Below are 14,081 nucleotides of genomic sequence, written 5' to 3' on the forward strand. Positions count from 1 at the left end.
TTTTGGCGTTTTTGCTAATGTATGCGAATTAAGCTAGACACATAAAATAAGATCTGCCTATTAAATTTTAACCTGACTGTAATACTCGATAAAATTATGGAAATCAGCTCTAAAACAACAAATTTTTCGTTGTGTTGAAAAATAAATTAAAAGTGTATGCAAATAATGGAAATTTTACATGTTAACTTCTACATTTCAATATTATTTTGGTATGATCATCGTCGAGTTTTGTAATAAGAATTATATGAATCAATGGTGGAATTTTGGACGGAAAAATGACCTTTGCCCTCACAAACTTAGGTTTTTAAGAACAATAATCAGTCATTCTAAATATGAAGGGGTGGAATTATGTACAGAAAAAATACAAAATGCCTTTAATTGCCATTTTGTGAAATTTAGGCTTTTCTCAAAGAAAAAGAATTACATAGCTTACCATGTGATCTATTCAGTTGGAACGCTTACTGTACAGTGGAAGCCTGCTCTTCGGACACCCGCTTAATACGGACACCCAGATATTATGGACAGTTTTGTTTGTACTGACAAAAACCTCATATACTTTCTCTAAAATTAATCCACTTAATACGGACACCGGTTAATACGGACAACAGACACTTTTCTATTTCCCGAGTCACAAACTCTCATACATCGTCAACCCCGCTTTACCGACACTGGTTGCACATGGCTATATGCGCATTGACTATTTTCTGTATTTTCATTGTCAAAATTATGTGCTAGTTCTATAGACATAATATACCCTGTTCAAATAATGACAGATTTCTGCAAGTGAAAACGATACTACTTATAGACAGTAGCAAAATGGAGTGACATGTTTAATCTGTCTGTCTTTCTTCCGGTGTTTGACCCTTGTACCATAGTTTTTTGGTCTGTTATGCCTACACCAAAGTTTTACTTTCTTGATGTTATGTTGTTATCATTCCTTGTAGCTTCTAAATTCTTCCTCTTTGAAGTCCTTTCCTTTGACTGATGCTGATAGGAATTTGATTCTGTTGTCTTGTTTCAAGAACAATAATGTATGGCTATGATGAATGAGCATAATGTCTTTTTAGTTTGAACTATTTACACTTGCATGAACAGTTAAGGAATTAAACAAGGTTTTGTTGCCGTATAAATGTCTGCTTAAGCCTAAACAAGTATAGATAAAACATGTCTCCATGATGTTTTTTCTGAAAGTCCGCTTACTACGGACTCCTTGATAATACGGACACTTTGGCATGTCCCCTTGGTGTCGTACTAACCGGGTTGCACTGCACAGTGTACTTAAAAAAATCTGTTAATTTAGGGTGGAAGACCTTTCCCTGTGTCAAAACTTGAATTTCTTTCAGGCCCTTTGTTAAAGAACAGGCAACCCAAAGTTAGTATCCAAGACAAGGTTATTTAAGACTTTCAGCTGTAGGATATTAGTGGTATGAATCTAGAAGAATTCAAAACTAAAATGTTCATCTGTACTTTATGGTTTGTTGAGTTGTCCTGTCAGCTGTGCACTTAAGAGCCAAAGTTTGGGACATTTGGAAATGAAATTTGTAAGTGATTGAGTGCGTTGTTTTGGTTTGATACTTTCGCCTACATGTAAATGAACATGGTAGGTTGGTCCAGTGCATTAAAATGAACAGCATTCTAGTGGTAGATTCTTAAACTTTTTGTTACTGCGTAATACATCTGTATGTATTTAAAATAAGAAGACAACTATTACAGCTTTTGGTTTCCTCCAACATGATCTCTGGGATTATTTGCCATCTTCATTTCATTGTTTACACCAGCTTACACAATAGTAAATTTTGCAGTTTTCAAATCTGAAACCTGAGACTCGGGTGTTGCTAATAACTGCGACTAGTTAGCGGTTTTTGGTAAATCTTAGGCCCAGTTCGGACTAGATGCCCGTGCCAGAGCTCTGTGTTCGTGGGCACTTAAAAGGATGATGTTCAGACTCCTTGGTATCCAAGGAGCAATTGTGTTCTCCTTCGTCAATTTAGAGTCTGGGTGCCATTTTGTTTACTGTATTGTAAGGAGGCATGAGGACAAAATGTGGGAAATGACAAAATCCTGTTCAGACCAGTGTCTATGCCCAGGAACAGTGCCCAAGTGCTACCCTTTGATGCAGTGCCCTTGCCCGGGTAGGGTGCCCAGATTTTTGCCCTTGACCAACAAAAAGCTCTGTTCAGACTACCCGTGCCCTGGCATGGTGCCTGGATTTTTGCTTCCGTTCCAATAAAAAGCTCTGTTCAGACTAGTGCCCGTGCCCTGGTATGGTGCCCAGATTTTTGCTTCTGTACCAACGGAAAGCTCTGTTCAGTGCCCATGCCCGAGAACGGGGAATGGGCACCTAGTCTGAACGGGGCCTTACACACTAGACCCATCCACTGTGCCAATTTGCATGTAGACAAAAGTAGTGTCCCTCCTTGGGCCAGAATTGTTTTTGCCAAACAGACATGGTCAGTAAGTCCAAATTTTGATTCTGATTACTCCACTGTTAGTGGTGAGGTGAATGATGGAGTGAAAATGGTCAAATATTTGCTGGAAAACCATTAATTTTCAGGCTGTTGCGATGGACTTTGGGAGTCAGCATGTAAGGAACTGGGAGTTAATTTATCTTCAGTCCCACTGTTGAGACTGAAACCTATATAAATGATCGTACTGTTTAAATTTTTGCTACTTTTAATTCATCTCTTTAATTTCTTTCTCTACATTTACTATTGGCTAGTTTTAATTGTTTAATTATTTAGTTGTTTATTGGCTGCCGTCTAACTTGCTATCAAATCAGTTGCTTTATATTTTTCAATTCACCTGTAATGTATGAAATAGTGTAACCTATTCTATTTTCTAGCCACCTCAGTTAGCTTTCGCTATATGGTGGTAGTCTTCCCCTGTACTGTATGAAAGAGAACTTTTTAATAAAATGATGATGATGATGATGATGGTGAATTTTTGCAGAGAACTCCATTTGTTGAGAATTGATTGGCTTTCACACCCTGATGGTTTGCTGGGGCTGTCACTGGCCATCACTTATTTTATAGTAGATAATACCTTGGGTGAAGCAATAAAGAAAATGGTGTTTAAACCAGGCAAGACACACCAATGAATAATATTATTTCATATCAGTTGTTTTCAGTTTTATTACTTCAACTCAGTATGGTTTTATAGATCACTTCAATAATATTGTACTCAATCATCTGCAGATTTAATTAGTAAATATCCTGAAATTTGACTAAAAAGAAGACAGGACAACTGAGGAATCCATAAAGCCCACACAAATATATTTTACTTTAAATTTCTCTATATACATTCCACAACAAATCTGTGAATATTGTATGTCAGATATAAGTTTGGGCGGCCTGTGGCTAAAGTTTTTCTTAAATAAACCATTTTCATTTTTCTAGTTAAAGCTCACTAATATGTTTGACCCATGCCTTACCTAAGTTGAATCTTGTTATGTAGACACCACAGCACTCCTAAAATTCATATGAAACTACATCCGGGACCGGAGTGGCCTATGTTACATATCCTTACAGGTGAAGATATTGATGATGCTATTTCCTGCTTTTTCACAGCCGTTTATGCAAATGGGGAGTGATAGATTTGTCTATATTCTAAAAAGAAAATTACATGGTCGCTTGAAGATATGGATTTTATTTCCTGATGTTAAAAACAATAGTTTACTCACTCACTGTGCTCGTTGTTAAAATATTGTTTTTACCACTCAAAAATAAAATTCATACCTTTGTGCCTTCGAGTAATATCCTCTGCATAATTTTCTTCTTACAGTCAGTTGGTCACAACCTTCTCACCTTTATTGGTGAACTGAATGCTAACATGAGGCCACTCCAAATTATGAGGGTGTGAAATACTTATGCCTTGTGGCACAATGGCTGGCACAAAATGAAGGTCACAAGCACAAGTCGCTGTTTTGTCAATGTATAAAATGTCAAGCATGTCTTCTAGCCCTTAGCAATAGGAGACACTATTGGCTTGTTGACATATCAGTTGCCCTGGCAGTGTGGGGATGGTTTTCTTGATAATTATTAGTGGGTTTGTGTCGCCTAGTTCTCTGAACATTTTTTCCAATACCTTTTATCAGACCTTGCCTCTAAAATCTATTCTCCTTTGCAGACCGAAATGTTTAATGCCTGTTACGGGTTTTACACCAAATAAACTAAAAAAACATAGCCTGGACGCAGCCTGTACCTATATAGCTTGTATAAGAGATAACCTCCCCCTGTTGGGTTAGAATTAAAACATAATTATTTGTGAAATGTGACATACATTCTGTGCCTGTTGAGCATTGACTACCGGGAGGAACAGCATGAGAGAATTCCCCACTGGTGTCTAAGGGGTTTATGGCTGTTGTTGAAAATAACTTATAAATGCATTACAGACACCTCAAGATTACAGACATTTCACTTGGTCTGAGAAAGATCAAAATGAAATCCATAGAACTCTTAGTTTAACTACAACACAATGAAAAACAAACCTTTCTCTCTGTTTCTTTGGTGTCTGTGTTCTTGGTGGGTTTAAGTGTTTGCGGCTAGGTACAAAATGATGAACATTTATTCAATTTTGAAGATACATGAAAGAATGCATTCTGGGGAAAAGCCATACAAATGCAAAAGCTGTGAGAAGTGTTTTAACCAGGCGGGCAGCTTGAAGAAACATGAACGGATCCATTCTGGAGAAAAGCGTTACAAATGCAAAACCTGTGACAAGTGTTTTAACCAAGTGGGAAACCTGAAGAACCATGAATGGATCCACTCTGGTGAAAAGCCTTACAAGTGCAAAACCTGCGACAAGTGTTTTCGACATGCGGGTTACTTAAAGATACACGAGAGAATTCACTCTGGCGTAAAGTCTTACAAGTGCAACAGCTGTGACAAGTGTTTTAGCCAAGTGGGAAACCTGAAGATACACGACAGAATTCACTCTGGCGAAAAGCCTTACAAGTGCAAAAGCTGTGACAAGTCTTTTAGGCAAGTGGGAAACCTGAAGATACACGAGAGAATTCACTCCGGCGAAAAGCCTTACAAGTGCAAAACCTGCGACAAGTGTTTTAGCCAAGTGCGACACCTGGAGATACACGAGAGAATTCACTCTGGCGAAAAGCCTTACAAGTGTAAAACCTGTGACAAGTGTTTTCGATATGCGGGTAACTTAAAGAGACACGAGAGAATTCACTCTGACGAAAAGCGTTACAAGTGCAAAAGTTGTGACAACTGTTTTCGACATGCGGGTAACTTAAAGATACACGAGAGAATTCACTCTGACAAAAAGCCTTACAAGTGCAAAAGCTGTGACAAGTGTTTTAGCCGAGTGGGAAACCTGAAGATACACGAGAGAATTCACTCTGGTGAAAAGCCTTACAAGTGCAAAACCTGTGACAAGTATTTTCGACATGCGGGTTACTGAAAGATACACGAGAGAATCCACTCTGGTGAAAAGCCTTACAAGTGTAAAACCTGTGACAAGTGTTTTCGATATGCGGGTAACTTAAAGAGACACGAGAGAATTCACTCTGACGAAAAGCGTTACAAGTGCAAAAGTTGTGACAACTGTTTTCGACATGCGGGTAACTTAAAGATACACGAGAGAATTCACTCTGACAAAAAGCCTTACAAGTGTAAAAGCTGTGACAAGTGTTTTAGCCGAGTGGGAAACCTGAAGATACACGACAGAATTCACTCTGGCGAAAAGCCTTACAAGTGCAAAAGCTGTGACAAGTCTTTTAGGCAAGTGGGAAACCTGAAGATACACGAGAGAATTCACTCTGGCGAAAAGCCTTACAAGTGCAAAAGCTGTGACAAGTCTTTTAGCCATGTGGGAAACCTGAAGATACACGAGAGAATTCACTCTGGCGAAAAGCCTTACAAGTGCAAAAGCTGTGACAAGTCTTTTAGCCATGTGGGAAACCTGAAGATACACGAGAGAATTCACTCTGGCGAAAAGCCTTACAAGTGCAAAAGCTGTGACAAGTCTTTTAGCCATGTGGGAAACCTGAAGATACACGAGAGAATCCACTCTGGCGAAAAGCCTTACAAGTGCAAAACCTGCGACAAGTGTTTTAGCCAAGTGGGAACCCTAAAGACACACGAGAGAATCCACTCTGGCGAAAAGCCTTACAAGTGCAAAACCTGCGACAAGTGTTTTAGCCAAGTGGGAACCCTAAAGACACACGAGAGAATCCACTCTGGCGAAAAGCTGTGCAAATGCAAAACCTGTGGCAAGTGTTTTCGACATGCGAGTCAATTGAAGAAACATGGACGTATCCACTGTACCAAAACGTCTTTCAAGTGCAAGATTTGTCACAGATGTTTTAGCCAGTCTGGACTCTTGAGGAGACATGAAGGAACCCACAATAAAGGGAAGCTTAAAAAATCCAAGTTACAAGGCAGAAAAGGCAGTAAGCCTCATACATTCCATAAGGTTAACATATATGGCGCACGTGGTGATTGTGATATCTCATCACCAGCCCACACTCTTGTAGCTAAACCCGAAATAAGTAGAGATTTTAGCTGTTGGATTTGCCAAAAGGAACTTCCCAGTGAATTTTTACTTCTTCAACACTATGACAATCACATGAGAAGAGAAGAAGAATTACCCTCCACTGGAACGGACTAGACCTTATTTGCATTTGTTGTGCTATTTGATGTGGCTGTGTTCTTTTGTATAGCTAAATTTCATATGGACAGCATATTTGGGATCCTTCCGCGGATTTATTTACATTTAAATGTTGGAGGTAGCCCATTTTATAATATATACTTTTTTCACGTTTCCGTTAAATTTTTGTCAATTTATTTGGCTGTTGCTTTTAATAAGTTTCTAAATAACCAAAATGCAATGGACAATAACAGTGTATCTACGTTCGGTTCTTGTTTTATTGTTGTTGGTGCTTTCAGATATAACTCCTCTTCGTCGAAGGTCTACCATCATTTTATCTTTCAATTTTGAGGAATTAATGTTTAACCTACCCCAGCTTCCCGTTGTTTGTTTGATTCCTTGACTTGTTTTTATCTTATGGCATCTTATCGATTTTAGAACTTGTTTTTCTGTAGAAATACTTTTGTAAAATCGAGGAGAACCATTTGATGGATGACCAAGAAGCAGTATTGTATAAGAAGCGTAAATGACTAGTTTACGTGAGTAAAAGAAATGAAACCTATTTTAACCTTTGAAACCTTGGTAAGGGGGCCTCTGTTTTCGTTTTTTGTTTTTTTTTTTTGTTTTTGTTTTTTTGGAATCGATTGATTCAAAGTAGAAGGAACCTAAAAGCACAAAATAGAGCACTATTGTACAACTGTAATAAAACACTTTGGGTTGATTGAAACCGTTTGTTGACATCCACGCAGTAATTTTCGTTTTGAAATAATTTTTATTTATATAATTGTTTCTTATCCTTTTTGCAAAAAATAGGTTGGCTTGAAGGAGGAATCGCACCTTCAAAAAATGGACAGCGGGTTTAGAGTGCTTTTAATTTTTATAACCTCAAAAATGTATTTACAATGGATACCAATAATAACGCGACCTTATCACCTTGAAAAGAGTCGGATAAAGTTGTGCTGTTGTTGACGTCAATATTTACACAAAAGCAGTTAAAATAATTTTAACTAGTCCCAGCCCCAAAGTGGACTAATCTCTTCTAGTTTTTCAGTGTTCTGAAATAAGTGTAACGAGAAGTTGTTTGGCTATTTTGCTGAGAAGAGTTTGGCTTATCTCGGCGGCCTTACTGGTACTCGAGGGCGAGCAAATATTACTTGTGAATTACTTGTGATCGGTGTGTGGACCGAAAACTAGCAACGGGCTGTGCTAGCGCGGGAAACGGCAGAGCAAACTAGCTTGGCAGCCGGTACTCGTTACAAATTGCCAGAGATACAAGGTCTAGTTCTTTCGTTCCATTGCGAAAACAGACAGCAAAAGGAGAGATCTTCTTGGTGACAGCAACTTTCTTTATAGTAGAGTAAACCTCGTAGATACTTCACAGCTAATACAGGTTTGTTGGTAATCCATGGTTGAAATCGTAGGTAATCATAGGTAATCGTTTCACAATACTTTCGGGTTTCTTTATATATCGTCTTAAACAAACACGGGTGGCACAGTATTCGATAAAACAATAAGAAGATGAATAGTGTTCTATTAGTAACTGGATGATCTATTGATATTTCATATGCTCTATTGTTGCATATTGTAAAAGCTGTGTACTATTCTGCATTTCAAATGAGTGTAGTTGTACAGTTCCACGTGAAATCACTAAATCTTTCCTAGTTTGAGGAAGGGGGCGATTTCCTATCGTGACATAAGTTACCGTTTGTAACTTGTCTTCCCGGAAAGTTACAAGTAGTAATTCAGTGCTGTTGTTAGACTTGCCCAAAGTCGTCTTTTTGTGCGCGCCGAAAAGAGAGAGAAACGAGCGACGACATTGGACTCACAAAAACGGACTTTGAGAAAGTATTCTGTTGTTCATGCACTTATCAATTGAAATCCCGACCCCACCCCCCCCCCCCCCCCACCCCGGGCCAAGGTGGGGGAATGTGGGGGATTTTTATGGTATTTGAAGGCACGGTTTGCCCGTAGGGGTGGGGAATTCTCAGGATTTGCTTTACACCTGATCCATCGAGGTCGGGGAGCAAGGTGGGGATTGGACTCGTGCCTAGTTTCCTCACGGTAATTTCTTCACGTGGTCACTGGTGTCGCTCGCTGGATTTCGATGGGCCGCGCTTTGCAGTTTTGTTTCGACATCTGGTTTTGAAAGGTAAGTTTCCTAATTATTTTTCGACATCGATGATGTCTTCTCTCTATGGAACGTAAGCAAAAATGAAATCCAAACTTTTATAGAACTAGCCAACAACTATCATGCGACCATAAAATTCACGGCTGAAATTTCAGATATTGAAATTACTTTCCATGACACATGTGTATACAAGGGCGAAAGATTAGAAAAAGAATCAAAACTTGACGTGCGCACGCACTTCAAACCGACGGAAACGTTCCAGTACACGCATTTTTCTTCCTGCCACCCTCCAGGCGTCAGGAAAGGCTTTATCAAAGGCGAAGCCTTAAGGCTTCTCAGAACAAACTCTTCAAAAACAAAATTTGAAGAAAACATCACTCTATTCAAACAGAGACTACGCAACAGAAGTTACCCCGATAACCTTATAGATAAAACTCTCTCAGAAGTTAATTTCAGCGGCACTACAAAACAAACAAAAAACGCGCAAAAACATTTTGCCGTTTGTTACGGAATATCGCCCATCTGTGCCTAACCTAAAAACCATTCTGGTGAGTAAATGGCATTTGATAGAAAACCAGCCTCTGCTAAGAGAGATCTACAAAGATCCTCCCCTACTTTCGTACAGAAAAGGGAGATCTTTGAAAGACGTACTCGTAAGAGCAAAGCTTTGAAGGTCATGTACTTCTTATCTCGAACAATAGGAGTCGTGTTTGGCCTGTCTTCATTATTTTACCAACATAGGTTTCCCCACCAAGGTGGGGGTTTTACCAGTCAATATGCCCCAGTAGGGTGGGGGTTTGTTAAGATTTGTAATGATGTCAAGTCAAATCCCCACCTTGGCCCCGGGTGGGGGTGGGGGGGGGGGGAGGTCGGGATTTCAATTGATAAGTGCATTACATTGTGTTTAACTTTTCTGAAAAAAAGAAAAAAATTCGTGATGTAAGAGGGTCTTTATTATCAGGCAGGATGTTATTTTGGATGAAGTTTGTGCCACTTCGGAGATGGATGGGCTTGGCAGTAAAAATAAAGTTTTACAACCTAGACTGTAAAAACGCGGTTAATGGAGCGTGACACCCAACACAGTAGGCGTTTGCGGCCACAACAACACGAACCTTGCGTAACTCTGTGTATGTTAGGATACTTTTATTGCATATACTACTGTCTAGTTCTGCTTTCTTTTTCGTATTCTGGTTGGTTAGTTCCCTCAATGTACCATTCATCGTCGTAATTTTACTGCATGCTGACTAGCTTCTAAATAGTACAATAATTTCTATTGGTTGTACTCGTTGTCTCTGTCTGACTGTTCAAAGTACGATTTTTCTCGTGGCAAGTTTTGTGCGTTCAAAGTAGTAGCTCTGTGTTTTTAAAAGGAAAAATTTTCCCACCTGCCCGTCCCGGGTGCTGTTTTTATAATAAACATGGTACACCTCTCCCATGCGGTTGTGCAGTTAAGTCTCGGCAGTGACTCCCCCCAAGATTTTGCCGTAAAGTTTTGAACTGTCAATACTCCGGTCCAACCCAGCATTAGCTGTAGGTGTTTAGTCTAAGCGTACAAAGCTGGCGAGAAAGGTGAGGCCCTATAGGTCAAGCAAGCTATAATACTCTAATCTCGTACCCTGATCTCAGTCGGTTCGGGAATGTCGCCAGACCGTGGGAGATCAGGGTACGAGATTAATAATACTCTTGTTCTGTCCTGTCAGCGGGTAGTGCGTGGAAGACAAGTGAGGCTTAAATGGCCCTACAATCACCTCGACATGCCAATACTCTTTCGTTCCAGTGGGTAGTACTGGGGAGATAAGTGGGGCTTTTAAAAATGGTCACGCAATCAAAGTCGCCTGTCATGCCAACCTCAGAGGGTGTCCCCCATTTAGGGACCGGTCATTATTTATGTATGAATGAAATATTGAATCAAGGTGGGGGGGGGGGGGGGGGGGGGCTACTTGCCATGTTTAGACCTGAGGAACGAGGGCCTGGCAAAAATTTTCATCTATCAAAACATTTTTCCTCCCCCCCCCCTCCCCTCTACATAAATAATGACCCGTCCCTTAATACGCCAAACAGTGTGGTCGTGTTGTTGTTTTGTCTACTTATAGATTGATTTTTAACGCCGTATAGTCCAACTGGAAGGGCCGATTCGATTGGGAGAGGTATATTTTCTGGTAATCAGCTTATCTTTGAAGGGCTTAATTCGGAATTTTATGTTATCGCCTTGAAAATTAATATTCGGTAAAGAGAAACCAACATGTATTGCGTGCCTAACTGAGAAAAAGGAGAAGAGACTGGGTGCCAATGGTTGTCGATTTCACGATGTTCCAGCGAGCAAACCTTTTGTCGCCTGTCGTCCTTGGGGAAAATTAAAAGCGCAAGGTTGTGAAAGTTTTCATCTTTGAAGGTAAGAAGAACTTTTAGAGACTTAGGTAAGGATTTCGTGCTATTCATGTTGCAGTACCATAAATCAGAAGTCTGTAAATAACAGGTTTTGATAAGGCCGCCATTTTGCGTGCAGTCTCCCTGTTTAGACACACGTAAGCTTTCATATTATTTGTTTACGACGGGATGGTGAATGATCACAATACAGTCATATTTGTGTGAAGAATCCCTTTTTCTGTATGCGTTAATACTTGCAAAGACCCTCCTGCAACTCGGGTATTCTTATTTTGACAACAGATTGTCATTTCACGTAAACTTGAGGAAAGAGCTGAGCAAACTGCCTCGCGAGGCCAAGCAAGGCAATCAGCTCAGCTGTTTCCTCAAGTGTGCGGTTGAGTTTTCGTGAGAATTTCGCCTCGCAAGGCGAAATCTCAAATATCAAACATGTTAGATATTTTCCTCACGGCCTCGCGAGGCGAAAAACTCACGAAAACGCAACCGCACACATGATGAAACAGCTGAGCTGATCGCCTCGCGAGGTAGGTTGCTCAGCTCTTTCCTCAAGTGTGCGGCAGGCTTAAGGTGCGTGGGTGCGAGTTTGAGTAAAAGTACGACTTCTCAAATCTAGTTTGTCTGGTTTAGATAATCACTTGCCATACCAGTGGTATATGTAGGTTCCTCTTATATGCTGGCATGCCAACTGCAAAGAGCTGAAATTCTGGGGAAATTCCCTTTTTTAACGTGCTCAGATCTGAAGTTCCCTTTTATTCAATCGAAAGTTACTTGAGGCCAATTACTTCACAGAGAATTTGTTACTTTCAGTATTCAGACCTTGTTCCAGTGAATGTTTGTTATGCAGATCTTCTATTATTACACGGATTGCCCGCAGGGCAGTCTGTGTCCAGGTTTGGGTCGGGTATCTTTTTTTTTCTCTTCGTCGCAGTCAGAAATCGCCAAATTAATTTATGCATTAAAATATGTCCTCCCTTAGTAGGGATGTATTGTTCTGATTGTCTTCAACAAAAGCAGGCCAATCAGAATCTATTATTCGGGCACATATCACAAGAGAGGGGGGACCCACTCATCCCTTCCTGTGTGACGTCAAATCATTATTTGATTTATTCATTAAATCTACATTAAATTCTGCCCTCTCCCAGAAGGGATTTATTGTTCTGATTGTCTTGAACAAAAACAGCCCAATCAAAATCTATTATTAGCGCGTATATCACGAGCGAGGTGACCCACTTATCTCTACCTGTGTGACGTCAAAGCAAGTCATCATTTCGAAAAGTTGTTTTTGTTCAATGGCGGCCACATGTATGAAATTAAGACAGTGATCTGCCAGCGTTTTCAGAGAGAGAACAAACCTATATCAAGTGGTAAATCGAAATAATAACTTCTAGGTAGTACTTGACAGTTGAAACAGTGGAAATTGGGAGAGTTCACAGCGAAGAAATTCCGCTTTCAAAAACAGATAGAATAATCAAGGCGAAGGATTAGAGCTAGAGGAGGCCAGACCAGTTCAGCGGGGTCATGACGTTATTGCAGAGTTATTTCTGGTATGATTCCTAGTAACACAACGATAAGTATCATGCAATATATCTGAATAAAACCATTCAGACAATTATTTCTATTGCCAAGGGAGGATTGTTTTTAAATATCTGCGAAACATACAATGGGGAATAATTGGGGCATCTTGTTCTAAACTATTTAACATATCATGCTCAAGTTTTCAGGAGTACTAAGTTGGCAGAGCTCTTTAATTTTTAGGGTGCAAATTATTTGGAGTTAAAGGGGAAGTATCACACAAATTTGCTGTCATTTTAAAAAAACAAAAATGTTTGTCTGTGAGATGAAACAAAGAAATAATTGTCAGGTTTGTTATAAATTATCACCCCAGCGGAATAAAACTGTCGATTAGTGCCTCTGGCCATAGACAGAGTAGGCTGGTATGAATTGAAACTTGAAAAATATTAGGCTAATGTTTTTCTAGCTCTCGCATTTTTATTTCCAAAATGCACTAGAAGAGATCACGAGTTGTTCCTTTCAAGAATTGAGTTGATTTCCTTCCTCCTGTCATTCTCGAATTATTTGGCAGCTGATTGAAGGTCTTATTTCATCATTTTTAACAAAAGATACCAAAAACCCCATGATACTTCCCCTTTAAGTTTGTAGTTTATGCTCATGTATGATAATTTTGCTAGACGGACAAGATAAGATCCGCCGATTAAATTTTAACCTGTCTGTAATACTTGATGTCTTGTTCCACCTTAATGCATAACTTGACCATGTGACATGATCTAGATGTAAAGATTATGGAAATCAGCCCTGAGACAGCAAAATTTTTTTGTGTTGAAAATTAAATTACAAGCGAATGCAAATTATGGAAATTTTACATAATTATGTTACCTTCTACTTTTCAATATTATTTTGGTATGATTATCCTCAAGTTTTGTAATTAGAATCATATGAATCAAAAGTGGAATTTTGGACTGAAAAATGATCTTTGTCCTCACAAACATAGTTTTTAAAGAACAATAGTCAGTCATTCTAAAATATGAAGGGGTGGAGATGTTTACAGAAAAAATGCCTTTATTTGACATTCTCTCTTAAATTCATTGCCAATTTGTGAAATTTTGGCTATTTTCAAAGAAAAAGAATTACACAGCTTACCATGTGATCTATTCAGTTGGAACGCTTACTGTACAGTGGAACCCTGCTCTACGGACACCTGCTTAATACAGACACCCGGATATTATGGATAGTTTTGTTTGTCCTGACAAAAAGCTCATATATTTCTCTAAACCCCACTTTACGGACACTGGTTGCAAGTGGTTATATGAGCACTGTCTATTTTTTCTGTATTTTCATTGTCACAATTGTGTGCTAGTTGTATAGACATAATGTACACTGTTCAAATAATGACAGATTTCTACGGGTTAATACGATTTTACTACTAAAAGACAGTAGTAAAATGGCA

At 39.3% G+C, this 14,081-nt stretch overlaps 2 pseudogenes across 1 annotated transcript in view; both read left to right on the plus strand.

Moving 5' to 3' along the window:
* Positions 1–4,551: 4,551 nt before the first annotated feature.
* On the plus strand, positions 4,552–7,343 carry LOC146473268 (uncharacterized; annotated as a pseudogene).
* A 3,668-nt stretch (positions 7,344–11,011) lies between these two features.
* The window catches only part of LOC146473269 (uncharacterized), a 44,689-nt pseudogene continuing 41,619 nt past the window's right edge, over positions 11,012–14,081 (plus strand). The window contains exon 1 of the transcript XR_014866434.1: positions 11,012–11,123. The product of XR_014866434.1 is annotated as an uncharacterized LOC146473269 (transcript). The remainder of the gene's footprint in view (positions 11,124–14,081) is intronic.

The sequence above is a fragment of the Pavona decussata genome, unplaced genomic scaffold (genome assembly GCF_977016875.1).
Source record: "Pavona decussata unplaced genomic scaffold, jaPavDecu1.1 SCAFFOLD_94, whole genome shotgun sequence".
NCBI lineage: Eukaryota > Metazoa > Cnidaria > Anthozoa > Scleractinia > Agariciidae > Pavona > Pavona decussata.